This window comes from Pseudophryne corroboree, chromosome 5, assembly GCF_028390025.1.
Source record: "Pseudophryne corroboree isolate aPseCor3 chromosome 5, aPseCor3.hap2, whole genome shotgun sequence".
Classification (NCBI taxonomy): Eukaryota; Metazoa; Chordata; class Amphibia; order Anura; family Myobatrachidae; genus Pseudophryne; species Pseudophryne corroboree.
Window position 1 is genome coordinate 372717609 of NC_086448.1, and position 16990 is coordinate 372734598.

Below are 16990 nucleotides of genomic sequence, written 5' to 3' on the forward strand. Positions count from 1 at the left end.
AATACAAACACTATCCCTAACCCTAATGCTAATACCCTAACCCTAACATGAGCCCTAACCTTAACTCCTAACCCGTAACCCTAACCCAAACCCTTACCCTAACTCTAATAACCCAAATTATAATAAAAACCCTAACCCTGACCATAAAACCCTAACCCTAACCCCTATCCCTAACCTTAACCCTAATAACCCTAACCCTAATACAAACCCTAACCCAAATATCCTATCCGCTAACCCTAACCCTAATATGACCTCTAACCCTAACCCCTAAACCATAACACTAATAACCCTATCCCTAACCCTAAAACCCTAACACTAACCCTAACCCAAAACCCTAACCCTAACTCTAACACGAACCCTAACCCTAATAACCCTAACCCTAACCCTAAAACCCTAACCCTAACACCCTAACCATAACACGAACCCTTAACCCTAACCCTAAAACCCTAACCCTAACCCTAATACCGTACCCTAATCCTAATAACCCTAATAACCCTAACCCTAATACCCTAACCCTAACTCTAATAACCTTAACTCTAATAACCCTAACCCGTACCCAAAACCTAACCCGAACCCTAACCCTAACATGAACCCTAACACTAAAACCCTAAACCTAAAAACCCAAACCATAATAACCCTAACCCTTATACCCTGACCCAAAACCCAAACCCTAACGTAACCCTAACCCTTACCCTAATCCTAACCCTAAAACCCTAAACATAACCATAAAGCCCTGAACCTAACCCTAGCTCTAAATCCCTAACCCTAAAACCCTACCCCTAATCCTAACTCTAACCCAACCAAAACCCTAACCTTAAAACACTAACCCTAACCCTAACTCAAACCCTAATCCTAAAACCCTAAATCTAAAACCCGAACTCTAATATCCCTAACCTGAACCCTAACTCGTACCCAAACCATAACACTAAAACCACAACCCTAACCCAAATTCGCTAACCCTAACCCTATACCTAATACCCTAGCCCTAACCCTAATACCCTAACCCTAACCCTAACTAACCCTAACCCTAATACCATAACCCTAATACCATAACCCTAACCATAATTACCCTAACCCTAATAACCCTAATAAACCTAACCCTAAAACCCTAAAAACATAACCCTAAACCTAACACCCTAACCCTAACACGAACCCTTAACCCTAACCCTAACCCTAAAACCCAAACCTTTAACAATAACACGAACTCTAACCGTAATCCTAAAACCCTAACCATAAAGCCCTAACCCTAACACTAAAACCCTAACCCTAAAAACCCTAACCCTAATAACCCTCACCCTTATACCCTGACCCAAAACCCAAACCCTAACGTAACCCTAACCCTTACCCTAATCCTAACCCTAAAACCCTAAACATAACCCTAAAGCCCTGAACCTAACCCTAACTCTAAATCCCTAACCCTAAAACCCTAACCCTAATCCTAACCCTAAACCAACCCTAACCCTAAAACCCTAACCCTAAAACACTAACCCTAACCCTAACTCAAACCCTAATCCTAAAACCCTAAATCTAAAACCCTAACTCTAATATCCCTAACCTGAACCCTAACTCGAACCCAAACCATAACACTAATACCACAACCCTAACCCAAATTCGCTAACCCTAACCCTATACCTAATACCCTAACCCTAATACCCTAATACCCTAACCCTAACTAACCCTAACCCTAATACCATAACCCTAACCCTAATACCATAACCCTAATACCATAACCCTAACCATAATAACCCTAACCCTAATAACCCTAAAAACATAACCCTAAACCTAACACCCTAACCCTAACACGAACCCTTAACCCTAACCCTAAAACCCAAACCTTTAACAATAACAAGAACTATAACCATAATCCTAAAACCCTAACCATAAAACCCTAACCCTAACGCGAACCCTAACCCTAACACCCTCACCCTAATACCCTAACCCTAATACCCTAATACCCTAACCCTAACTAACCCTAACCCTAATACCATAACCCTAACCCTAATACCATAACCCTAATACCATAACCCTAACCATAATAACCCTAACCCTAATAACCCTAATAAACCTAACCCTAAAACCCTAAAAACATAACCCTAAACCTAACACCCTAACACGAACCCTTAACCCTAACCCTAAAACCCAAACCTTTAACAATAACAAGAACTCTAACCATAATCCTAAAACCCTAACCATAAAACCCTAACCCTAACGCGAACCCTAACCCTAACACCCTCACCCTAATACCCTAACCCTAATACCCTAATCCTAACCTAATAACCCTTAACCTCATAACCCTCACAACCCTAACCCTAATACGAACCCTAACCTTAACCCGAATACCCTAACACGAATAACCCTAACACTAACCCTTACCCGAACCCTAACCTAATAACCCTAACCCTAACCTTAAAAACCCTAATAACCCTAACCCTAATATGAAACCTAACCCTAATACAAACCCTAACCCTAATAGCCCTAACCCTTACCCTAAACCTAACACCCTAACTTTAAAGACCCTAACCCAAATCCTAAATCTAATACCCTAACCCTAACCTTAATAACCCTAACCCTATCCCTAAAACCCTAACCCTAACCATAATAACCTTAACCCTAACACGAACCCTGACCCTAACCCTAATACGAACCCTAACCCTAATACAAACCCTAACCCTAATAACCCTAACCCTAATACTAACCCTAACTCTAATACGAACCCTAACCCTAATACGAACACTAAAACGAACCCTAACCTTAAAACACTAACCCTAACCCTAACTCAAACCCTAATCCTAAAACCCTAAATCTAAAACCCAAACTCTAATATCCCTAACCTGAACCCTAACTCGTACCCAAACCATAACACTAAAACCACAACCCTAACCGAAATTCGCTAACCCTAACCCTATACCTAATACCCTAGCCCTAACCCTAATACCCTAACACTAACCCTAACTAACCCTAACCCTAATACCATAACCCTAATACCATAACCCTAACCATAATTACCCTAACCCTAATAACCCTAATAAACCTAACCCTAAAACCCTAAAAACATAACCCTAAACCTAACACCCTAACCCTAACACGAACCCTTAACCCTAACCCTAACCCTAAAACCCAAACCTTTAACAATAACACGAACTCTAACCGTAATCCTAAAACCCTAACCATAAAGCCCTAACCCTAACCCTAACACTAAAACCCTAACCCTAAAAACCCTAACCCTAATAACCCTCACCCTTATACCCTGACCCAAAACCCAAACCCTAACGTAACCCTAACCCTTACCCTAATCCTAACCCTAAAACCCTAAACATAACCCTTAAGCCCTGAACCTAACCCTAACTCTAAATCCCTAACCCTAAAACCCTAACCCTAATCCTAACCCTAAACCATCCCTAACCCTAAAACCCTAACCCTAAAACACTAACCCTAACCCTAACTCAAACTCTAATCCTAAAACCCTAAATCTAAAACCCTAACTCTAATATCCCTAACCTGAACCCTAACTCGAACCCAAACCATAACACTAATACCACAACCCTAACCCAAATTCGCTAACCCTAACCCTATACCTAATACCCTAACCCTAATACCCTAATACCCTAACCCTAACTAACCCTAACCCTAATACCATAACCCTAACCCTAATACCATAACCCTAATACCATAACCCTAACCATAATAACCCTAACCCTAATAACCCTAAAAACATAACCCTAAACCTAACACCCTAACCCTAACACGAACCCTTAACCCTAACCCTAAAACCCAAACCTTTAACAATAACAAGAACTCTAACCATAATCCTAAAACCCTAACCATAAAACCCTAACCCTAACGCGAACCCTAACCCTAACACCCTCACCCTAATACCCTAACCCTAATACCCTAATACCCTAACCCTAACTAACCCTAACCCTAATACCATAACCCTAACCCTAATACCATAACCCTAATACCATAACCCTAACCATAATAACCCTAACCCTAATAACCCTAATAAACCTAACCCTAAAACCCTAAAAACATAACCCTAAACCTAACACCCTAACACGAACCCTTAACCCTAACCCTAAAACCCAAACCTTTAACAATAACAAGAACTCTAACCATAATCCTAAAACCCTAACCATAAAACCCTAACCCTAACGCGAACCCTAACCCTAACACCCTCACCCTAATACCCTAACCCTAATACCCTAATCCTAACCTAATAACCCTTAACCTCATAACCCTCACAACCCTAACCCTAATACGAACCCTAACCTTAACCCGAATACCCTAACACGAATAACCCTAACACTAACCCTTACCCGAACCCTAACCTAATAACCCTAACCCTAACCTTAAAAACCCTAATAACCCTAACCCTAATATGAAACCTAACCCTAATACAAACCCTAACCCTAATAGCCCTAACCCTTACCCTAAACCTAACACCCTAACTTTAAAGACCCTAACCCAAATCCTAAATCTAATACCCTAACCCTAACCTTAATAACCCTAACCCTATCCCTAAAACCCTAACCCTAACCATAATAACCTTAACCCTAACACGAACCCTGACCCTAACCCTAATACGAACCCTAACCCTAATACAAACCCTAACCCTAATAACCCTAACCCTAATACTAACCCTAACTCTAATACGAACCCTAACCCTAATACGAACACTAAAACGAACCCTAACCTTAAAACCATAACTCTAACCCTTACCCTAACCCCAAACCCTAACACAAAACCCTAATACCCTAATAACCCTAACCCTAAAACCATAACCCTAATACGAACCCTAACCCAAACACTAATACGAACCCTAGCCCTAACCCTAATATGAACCATAACCCTAAAATCGTAACCCTAACCCTAAAATCATAACTCAAACCCTACCCCCAATAACCCTTTACCTAATAACCCTAACCCTAACCCTAAATCCCTAACCCAAACCCTAACACTAATGTGTACCCTAATCCTTACCCTAAACCTAACTGTAACCCTAATACCCTAACACTAATACCCTAACCCTAACCCTTAAAACCATAACCCTAACCCTAATAACCTTTACCCTAATACCCTAACCCTAACCCGAACCCTAATCTAACCCTTACCATAATACCCTAACTCTAACCTGAACCTGAACCCTAAAACCTTATCCCTAAAACCCTAACCCTAATCCTAACACTAACCCAACTCTAACCCTAACCCTAACCCAAAAGCCCTAACCCCAACCCTAAAACACTAACCCTAACCATAACAAAAACCCTAACCCTAAAACCCTAACCCTAATACAAACCCTAACCCGAACCCGAACCCTAACCATAACACTAATACCCCAACCATAACCCTAATACCCTAACCCTAACCCTAACACTCTAACCCTAACTCTAACCCTAACAATAAAAACCTAACCCCCTAATACCCTGATACCCTAACCCCAACCCTAACCCCAACCCAAACCTGAACCCTAACCCTAACACGAACCCTGACCCTAACTCTAACCTTAAACCCTAACCTTAATACAAACACTATCCCTAACCCTAATGCTAATACCCTAACCCTAACATGAACCCTAACCTTAACTCCTAGCCCGTAACCCTAACCCAAACCCTTACCCTAACTTTAATAACCCAAATTATAATAAAAACCCTAACCCTGACCATAAAACCCTAACCCTAACCCCAATCCCTAACCTTAACCCTAATAACCCTAACCCTAATACAAACCCTAACCCAAATATCCTAACCGCTAACCCTAACCCTAATATGACCTCTAGCCCTAACCCCTAAACCATAACACTAATAACCCTATCCCTAACCCTAAAACCCTAACACTAACCCTAACCCAGAACCCTAACCCTAACTCTAACACGAACCCTAACCCTAATAACCCTAACCCTAAAACACTAACCCTAACACCCTAACCATAACACGAACCCTTAACCCTAACCCTAAATCCCTAACCCTAACCCTAATACCATACCCTAATCCTAATAACCCTAATAACCCTAACCCTAATACCCTAACCCTAACTCTAATAACCTTAACTCTAATAACCCTAACCCGTACCCAAAACCTAACCCGAACCCTAACCCTAACATGAACCCTAACACTAAAACCCTAAACCTAAAACCCAAACCATAATAACCCTAACCCTTATACCCTGACCCAAAACCCAAACCCTAACGTAACCCTAACCCTTACCCTAATCCTAACCCTAAAACCCTAAACATAACCATAAAGCCCTGAACCTAACCCTAGCTCTAAATCCCTAACCCTAAAACCCTACCCCTAATCCTAACTCTAACCCAACCAAAACCCTAACCTTAAAACACTAACCCTAACCCTAACTCAAACCCTAATCCTAAAACCCTAAATCTAAAACCCGAACTCTAATATCCCTAACCTGAACCCTAACTCATACCCAAACCATAACACTAAAACCACAACCCTAACCCAAATTCGCTAACCCTAACCCTATACCTAATACCCTAGCCCTAAACCTAATACCCTAACCCTAACCCTAACTAACCCTAACCCTAATACCATAACCCTAATACCATAACCCTAACCATAATTACCCTAACCCTAATAACCCTAATAAACCTAACCCTAAAACCCTAAAAACATAACCCTAAACCTAACACCCTAACCCTAACACGAACCCTTAACCCTAACCCTAAAACCCAAACCTTTAACAATAACACAAACTCTAACCGTAATCCTAAAACCCTAACCATAAAGCCCTAACCCTAACACTAAAACCCTAACCCTAAAAACCCTAACCCTAATAACCCTCACCCTTATACCCTGACCCAAAACCCAAACCCTAACGTAACCCTAACCCTTACCCTAATCCTAACCCTAAAACCCTAAACATAACCCTAAAGCCCTGAACCTAACCCTAACTCTAAATCCCTAACCCTAAAACCCTAACCCTAATCCTAACCCTAAACCAACCCTAACCCTAAAACCCTAACCCTAAAACACTAACCCTAACCCTAACTCAAACCCTATTCCTAAAACCCTAAATCTAAAACCCTAACTCTAATATCCCTAACCTGAACCCAAACTCGAACCCAAACCATAACACTAAAACCACAACCCTAACCCAAATTCGCTAACCCTAACCCTATACCTAATACCCTAACCCTAATACCCTAATACCCTAACCCTAACTAACCCTAACCCTAATACCATAACCCTAACCCTAATACCATAACCCTAATACCATAACCCTAACCATAATAACCCTAACCCTAATAACCCTAAAAACATAACCCTAAACCTAACACCCTAACCCTAACACGAACCCTTAACCCTAACCCTAAAACCCAAACCTTTAACAATAACAAGAACTCTAACCATAATCCTAAAACCCTAACCATAAAACCCTAACCCTAACGCGAACCCTAACCCTAACACCCTCACCCTAATACTCTAACCCTAATACCCTAATCCTAACCTAATAACCCTTAACCTCATAACCCTCACAACCCAAACCCTAATACGAACCCTAACCTTAACCCGAATACCCTAACACGAATAACCCTAACACTAACCCTTACCCGAACCCTAACCTAATAACCCTAACCCTAACCTTAAAAACCCTAATAACATTAACCCTAATATGAAACCTAACCCTAATACAAACCCTAACCCTAATAGCCCTAACCCTTACCCTAAACCTAACACCCTAACTTTAAAGACCCTAACCCAAATCCTAAATATAATACCCTAACCCTAACCTTAATAACCCTAACCCTATCCCTAAAACCCTAACCCTAACCATAATAACCTTAACCCTAACACGAACCCTGACCCTAACCATAATACGAACCCTAACCCTAATACAAACCCTAACCCTAATAACCCTAACCCTAATACTAACCCTAACTCTAATACGAACCCTAACCCTAATACGAACACTAAAACGAACCTTAACCTTAAAACCATAACTCTAACCCTTACACTAACCCCAAACCCTAACACAAAACCCTAACCCTAATACCCTAATAACCCTAACCCTAAAACCATAACCCTAATACGAACCCTAACCCAAACACTAATACGAACCCTAGCCCTAACACTAATATGAACCATAACCCTAAAATCGTAACCCTAACCCTAAAATCATAACTCAAACCCTACCCCCAATAACCCTATACCTAATAACCCTAACCCTAACCCTAAATCCCTAACCCAAACCCTAACACTAATGTGTACCCTAATCCTTACCCTAAACCTAACTGTAACCCTAATACCCTAACACTAATACCCTAACCCTAACCCTTAAAACCATAACCCTAACCCTAATAACCCTTACCCTAATACCCTAACCCTAACCCGAACCCTAATCTAACCCGTACCATAATACCCTAACTCTAACCTGAACCTGAACCCTAAAACCTTATCCCTAAAACCCTAACCCTAATCCTAACACTAACCCAACTCTAACTCTAACCCTAACCCAAAAGCCCTAACCCCAACCCTAAAACACTAACCCTAACCATAACAAAAACCCTAACCCTAAAACCCTAACGCTAATACAAACCCTAACCCGAACCCGAACCCTAACCATAACACTAATACCCCAACCATAACCCTAATACCCTAACCCTAACCCTAACACTCTAACCCTAACTCTAACCCTAACAATAAAACCCTAACCCCCTAATACCCTAATACCCTAACCCCAACCCTAACCCCAACCCAAACCTGAACCCTAACCCTAACACGAACCCTGACCCTAACTCTAACCCTAACCCCTAACCCTTAAACCCTAACCTTAATACAAACACTATCCCTAACTCTAATGCTAATACCCTAACCCTAACATGAACCCTAACCTTAACTCCTAACCCGTAACCCTAACCCAAACCCTTACCCTAACTCTAATAACCCAAATTATAATAAAAACCCTAACCCTGACCATAAAACCCTAACCCCTATCCCTAACCTTAACCCTAATAACCCTAACCCTAATACAAACCCTAACCCAAATATCCTAACCGCTAACCCTAACCCTAATATGACCTCTAACCCTAACCCCTAAACCATAACACTAATAACCCTATCCCTAACCCTAAAACCCTAACACTAACCCTAACCCAAAACCCTAACCCTAACTCTAACACGAACCCTAACCCTAATAACCCTAACCCTAACCCTAAAACCCTAACCCTAACACCCTAACCATAACACAAACCCTTAACCCTAACCCTAAAACCCTAACCCTAACCCTAATACCATACCCTAATCCTAATAACCCTAATAACCCTAACCCTAATACCCTAACCCTAACTCTAATAACCTTAACTCTAATAACCCTAACCCGTACCCAAAACCTAACCCGAACCCTAACCCTAACATGAACCCTAACACTAAAACCCTAAACCTAAAAACCCAAACCATAATAACCCTAACCCTTATACCCTGACCCAAAACCCAAACCCTAACGTAACCCTAACCCTTACCCTAATCCTAACCCTAAAACCCTAAACATAACCATAAAGCCCTGAACCTAACCATAGCTCTAAATCCCTAACCCTAAAACTCTACCCCTAATCCTAACTCTAACCCAACCAAAACCCTAACCTTAAAACACTAACCCTAACCCTAACTCAAACCCTAATCCTAAAACCCTAAATCTAAAACCCTAACTCTAATATCCCTAACCTGAACCCTAACTCGTACCCAAACCATAACACTAAAACCACAACCCTAACCCAAATTCGCTAACCCTAACCCTATACCTAATACCCTAGCCCTAACCCTAATACCCTAACCCTAACTAACCCTAACCCTAATACCATAACCCTAATACCATAACCCTAACCATAATTACCCTAACCCTAATAACCCTAATAAACCTAACCCTAAAACCCTAAAAACATAACCCTAAACCTAACACCCTAACCCTAACACGAACCCTTAACCCTAACCCTAACCCTAAAACCCAAACCTTTAAAAATAACACAAACTCTAACCGTAATCCTAAAACCCTAACCATAAAACCCTAACCCTAACACTAAAACCCTAACCCTAAAAACCCTAACCCTAATAACCCTCACCCTTATACCCTGACCCAAAACCCAAACCCTAACGTAACCCTAACCCTTACCCTAATCCTAACCCTAAAACCCTAAACATAACCCTAAAGCCCTGAACCTAACCCTAACTCTAAATCCCTAACCCTAAAACCCTAACCCTAATCCTAACCCTAAACCAACCCTAACCCTAAAACCCTAACCCTAAAACACTAACCCTAACCCTAACTCAAACCCTAATCCTAAAACCCTAAATCTAAAACCCTAACTCTAATATCCCTAACCTGAACCCTAACTCGAACCCAAACCATAACACTAATACCACAACCCTAACCCAAATTCGCTAACCCTAACCCTATACCTAATACCCTAACCCTAATACCCTAATACCCTAACCCTAACTAACCCTAACCCTAATACCATAACCCTAACCCTAATACCATAACCCTAATACCATAACCCTAACCATAATAACCCTAACCCTAATAACCCTAATAAACCTAACCCTAAAACCCTAAAAACATAACCCTAAACCTAACACCCTAACCCTAACCCTAACACGAACCCTTAACCCTAACCCTAACCCTAAAACCCAAACCTTTAACAATAACACGAACTCTAACCGTAATACTAAAACCCTAACCCTAACACGTACCCTAACACCCTCACCCTAATACCCTAACCCTAATACCCTAACCCTAACCTAATAACCCTAAAACTCATAACACTAACAACCCTAACCCTAATACGAACCCTAACCTTAACCCTAATACCCTAACCCTAATAACCCTAACACTAACCCTTACCCGAACCCTAACTTAATAACCCTAACCCTAACCTTAATAACCCTAATAACCCTAACCCTAATATGAAACCTAACCCTAATACGAACCCTAACCCAAACACTAATACGAACCGTAGCCATAACCCTAATATGAACCATAACCCTAAAATCGTAACCCTAACCCTAAATCCCTAACCCAAACCCTAACACTAATGTGAACCCTAATCCATACCCTAAACCTAACTGTAACCCTAATACCCTAACACTAATACCCTAACCCTAACCCTTAAAACCATAACCCTAACCCTAATACCCTAACCCTAACCCGAACCCTAATCTAACCCTTACCATAATACCCTAACTCTAACCTGAACCTGAACCCTAAAACCTTATCCCTAAAACCCTAACCCTAATCCTTACCCAACTCTAACCCTAACCCTAACCCAAAAGCCCTAACCCTAACCCTAAAACACTAACCCTAACCATAACAAAAACCCTAACCCTAAAACCCTAACCCTAATACAAACCCTAACCCGAACCCTAACCCGAACCCTAACCATAACACTAATACCCCAACCATAACCCTAATACCCTAACCCTAATACTCTAACCCTAACTCTAACCCTAACAATAAAACCCTAACCCCGTAATACCCTAATACCCTAACACCAACCCTAACCCCAATCCAAACCTGAACCCTAACACGAACCCTGACCCTAACTCTAAGCCTAACCCCTGACCCCTAACCCTTAAACCCTAACCTTAATACAAACACTATCCCTAACCCTAATGCTAATACCCTAACCCTAACATGAACCCTAACCTTAACTCCTAACCCATAACCCTAACCCAAACCCTTACCCTAACTCGAATAACCTAAATTAGAATAAAAACCCTAACCCTGACCATAAAACCCTAACCCTAACCCCTAACCCCAACCCTAACCTTAACCCTAATAACCCTAACCCTAATACAAATCCTAACCCAAATATCCTAACCCCTAACCGCTAACCCTAACCCTAATATGACCTCTAACCCTAACCCCTAAACCATAACACTAATAACCCTATCCCTAACCCTAAATCCCTAACACAAACCCTAACCCAAACCCCTAACCCTAACTCTAACATGAACCCTAACCCTAATAACCCTAACCCTAACCCTAAAACCCTAACCCTAACACCCTAACCATAACACGAACCCTTAACCCTAACCCTAAAACCCTAACCCTAACACGAACCCTAACCCTAATACCCTAACCCTAATCCTAATAACCCTAACCCTAACCCAAATACCCTAACCCGAACTCTAATAACCTTAACTCTAATAACCCTAACCCGTACCCAAACCCTAACCCGAACCCGAACCCTAACATGAACCCTAACACTAAAACCCTAACCCTAAAAACCCTAACCATAATAACCCTAATCCTTATACCCTGACCCAAAACCCAAACCCTAACATAACCCTAACCCTTACCCTAATCCTAACAGTAAAACCCTAAACATAACCCTAAAGCCCTGAACCTAACCCTAACTCTAAATCCCTAACCCTAAAACCCTACCCCTAATCCTAACTCTAACCCTAACACGAACACTTAACCCTAACCCTAAAACCCAAACCTTTAACAATAACACGAACTCTAACCGTAATCCTAAAACCCTAACCATAAAACCCTAACCCTAACATGAACCCTAACCCTAACACTTAAACCCTAACCCTAAAAACCCTAACCCTAATAACCCTCACCCTTATACCCTGATCCAAAACCCAAACCCTAACGTAACCCTAACCCTAATCCTAACCCTAAAACCCTAAACACAACCCTAAAGCCCTGAACCTAACCCTAACTCTAAATCCCTAACCCTAAAACCCTAAAACCCTAACCCTAATCCTAATCCTAACCCAACCCTAACCCTAAAACCCTAACCCTAAAACACTAACCCTAACCCTAACTCAAACCCTAATCCTAAAACCCTAAATCTAAAACCCTAACTCTAATATCCCTAACCTGAACCCTAACTCAAACCCAAACCATAACACTAATACCACAACCGTAACCCAAATTCGCTACCCCTAACCCTATACCTAATACCCTAACCCTAATACTTTAATACCCTAACCCTAACCCTAATACCATAACCCTAACTCTAACCCTAATACCATAACCCTAATACCATAACCCTAACCATAATAACCCTAACCCTAATAACCCTAATAAACCTAACCCTAACACGAACCCTTAACCCTAACCCTAAAACCCAAACCTTTAACAATAACACGAACTCTAACCGTAATCCTAAAACCCTAACCATAAAACCCTAACCCTAACACGAACCCTAACCCAAACACCCTCACCCTAATACCCGAACCCTAATACCCTAACCCTAACCTAATAACCCTATACCTCATAACCCTAACAACCCTAACCTTAATACGAACCCTAACCTTAACCCTAATACCCTAACCCTAATAACCCTAACACTAACCCTTACCCGAACCCTAACCTAATAACCCTAACACTAACCTTAATAACCCTAATAACCCTAACCCTAATATGAAACCTAACCCTAATACGAACCCTAACCCTAATAACCTTAACCCTTACCCTAAACCTAACACCCTTAACTTTAAAGACCCTAACCCAAATCCTAATTCTAATACCCTAACCCTAACCTTAATAACCCTAACCCTAAAACCCTAACCCTACCCATAATAAACCAAACCCTATTACGAACCCTGACCCTAACCCTAATACGAACCCTAACCCTAATACAAACCCTAACCCTAATAACCCTAACCCTAATACGAACCCTAACCCTAATACGAACCTTAACCCTAATACGAACACTAAAACGAACCCTAACCTTAAAACCATAACTCTAACCCCAAACCCTAACAGAAAACCCTAACCCTAACCCTAATACCGTAATAACCCTAACCCTAAAACCATAACCCTAATACGAACCCTAGCCCTAACCCTAATATGAACCATAACCCTAAAATCGTAACCCTAACCCTAAAACCATAACTCAAACCTTACCCCCCATAACCCTATGCCTAATAACCCTAACCCTAACCCTAAATTCCTAACCCAAACCCTAACACTAATGTGAACCCTAATCCTTACCCTAAACCTAACTGTAACCCTATTACCCTAACCCTAATACCCTAACCCTTAAAATCACAACCCTAACCCTAATAACCCTAACCCTAATACCCTAACCCTAACCCGAACCCTAATCTAACCCTTACCATAATACCCTAACTCTAACCCGAACCTGAACCCTAAAACCTTATCCCTAAAACCCTAACCCTAATCCTAACCCTAACCCAACTCTAACCCTAACCCTAAACCAAAAGCCCTAACCCTAACCCTAAAACACTAACCCTAACCATAACAAAAACCCTAACCCTAAAACCCTAACCCTAAAACAAACCCTAACCCGAACCCTAACCATAACACTAATACCCCAACCATAACCCTAATACCCTAACCCTAACCCTAATACCCTAACTATAACCCTTACAATAAAACCCTAACCCCCTAATACCCTAATACCCTAACCCCAACCCTAAACCCAACCCAAACCTGAACCCTAACCCGAACCCTAACACGAACCCTAACCCTAACTATAACCTTAACCCCTAACCCTTAAACCCTAACCTTAATACAAACACTATCCCTAACCCTAATGCTAATACCCTAACCCTAACATGAACCCTAACCTTATCTCCTAACCCGTAACCCTAACCCAAACCCTTACCCTAACTCTAATAACCCAAATTATAATAAAAACCCTAACCCTGACCATAAAACCCTAACCCTAACCCCTAACCCCAACCCTAACCTTAACCCTAATAACCCTAACCCTAATACAAACCCTAACCCAAATATCCTAACCGCTAACCCTAACCCTAATATGAACTCTAACCCTAACCCCTAAACCATAACCCTAATAACCCTATCCCTAACCCTAAAACCCTAACACGAACCCTAACCCAAAACCCTAACTCTAACATGAACCCTAACCCTAATAACCGTAACCCTAACCCTAAAACACTAACCCTAACACCCTAACACTAACCCTTAACATTAACCCTAAAACCCTAACCCTAACACGAACCCTAACCCTAATACCCTAACCCTAACCCTAATAACCCTAACCCTAATCCTAATACCCTAACCCTAACTCTAATAACCTTAACTCTAATAACCATAACCCTAACCCGTACCCAAACCCTAACCCGAACCCTAACCCTAACATGAACCCTAACCCTAACACTAAAACCCTAACCCTAAAAACCCTAACCCTAATAACCATAACGCTTATACCCTGACCCAAAACCCAAACCCTAACGTAACCCTAACCCTTACCCTAATCCTAACCCTAAAACCCTAAACATAACCCTAAAGCCCTGAACCTAACCCTAACTCTAAAGCCCTAACCCTAAAACCCTAAAACCCTAACCCTAATCCTAACTCTAACCCAACCCTAACCCTAACCCTAACCCTAAAACACTAACCCTAACCCTAACTCAAACCCTAATCCTAAAACCCTTAATCTAAAACCCTAACTCTAATATCCCTAACCTGAACCCTAACTCGAACCCAAACCATAACACTAATACCACAACCCTAACCCAAATTCACTAACCCTAACCCTATACCTAATACCCTAATCCTAACCCTAATACCCTAATACCCTAACCCTAACTAACCCTAATACCATAACCCTAATATCATAACCCTAACCATAATAACCCTAACCCTCATAACCATAATAACCCTAACCCTAAAAACATAACCCTAAACCTAACACCCTAACCCTAACACGAACCCTTAACCCTAACCCTAACCCTAAATCCCAAACCTTTAACAATAACACAAACTCTAACCGTAATCCTAAAACCCTAACCATAAAACCCTAACCCTAACATGAACCCTAACCCTAACACTAAAACCCTAACACTAAAAACCCTAACCCTAATAACCCTAACCCTTATAACCTGACCCAAAACCCAAACCCTAACGTAACCCTAACCCTTACCCTAATCCTAACCCTAAAACCCTAAACATAACCCTAAAGCCCTGAACCTAACCCTAACTCTAAATCCCTAACCCTAAAACCCTAAAACCCTAACCCTAATCCTAACCCTAACCCAACCCTAACCCTAAAACACTAACCCTAACCCTAAAACACTAACCCTAACCCTAACTCAAACCCTAATCCTAAAACCCTAAATCTAAAACCCTAACTCTAATATCCCTAACCTGAACCCAAACTCGAACCCAAACCATAACACTAATACCACAACCCTAACCCAAATTCGCTAACCCTAACCCTATACCTAATACCCTAACCCTAATACCCTAATACCCTAACCCTAACTAACCCTAACCCTAATACCATAACCCTAACCCTAATACCATAACCCTAACCATTTTAACCCTAACCCTAATAACCCTAATAAACCTAACCCTAAAACCCTAAAAACATAACCCTAAACCTAACACTCTAACCCTAACACGAACCCTTAACCCTAACCCTAACCCTAAAACCCAAACCTTTAACAATAACACAAACTCTAACCGTAATCCTAAAACCCAAACCATAAAACCCTAACACAAACCCTAACCCTAACACCCCCACCCTAATACCCTAACCCTAACCCTAATTCCCTAACCCTAACCTAATAACCCTAAACCTCATAACCCTAACAACCCTAACCCTAATACGAACCCTAACCTTAACCCTAATACCCTAACCCTAATAACCCTAACACTAACCCTTACCCGAACCCTAACCTAATAACCCTAACCTTAATAACCCTAATAACCCTAACCCTAATATGAAACCTAACCCTAATACGAACCCTAACCCTAATAACCCTAACCCTTACCCTAAACCTAACACCCTAACTTTAAAGACCCTAACCCAAATCCTAAATCTAATACCCTAACCCTAACCTTAATAACCCTAACCCTAAAACCCTAACCCTAACCATAATAACCCTAACCCTAATACGAACCCTAACCCAAACACTAATACGAACCCTTGCCCTAACCCTAACCCTAACATGAACCCTAACACTAAAACCCTAACCCTAATAACCCTAACCCTTATACCCTGACCAATACCCAAACCCTAACATAA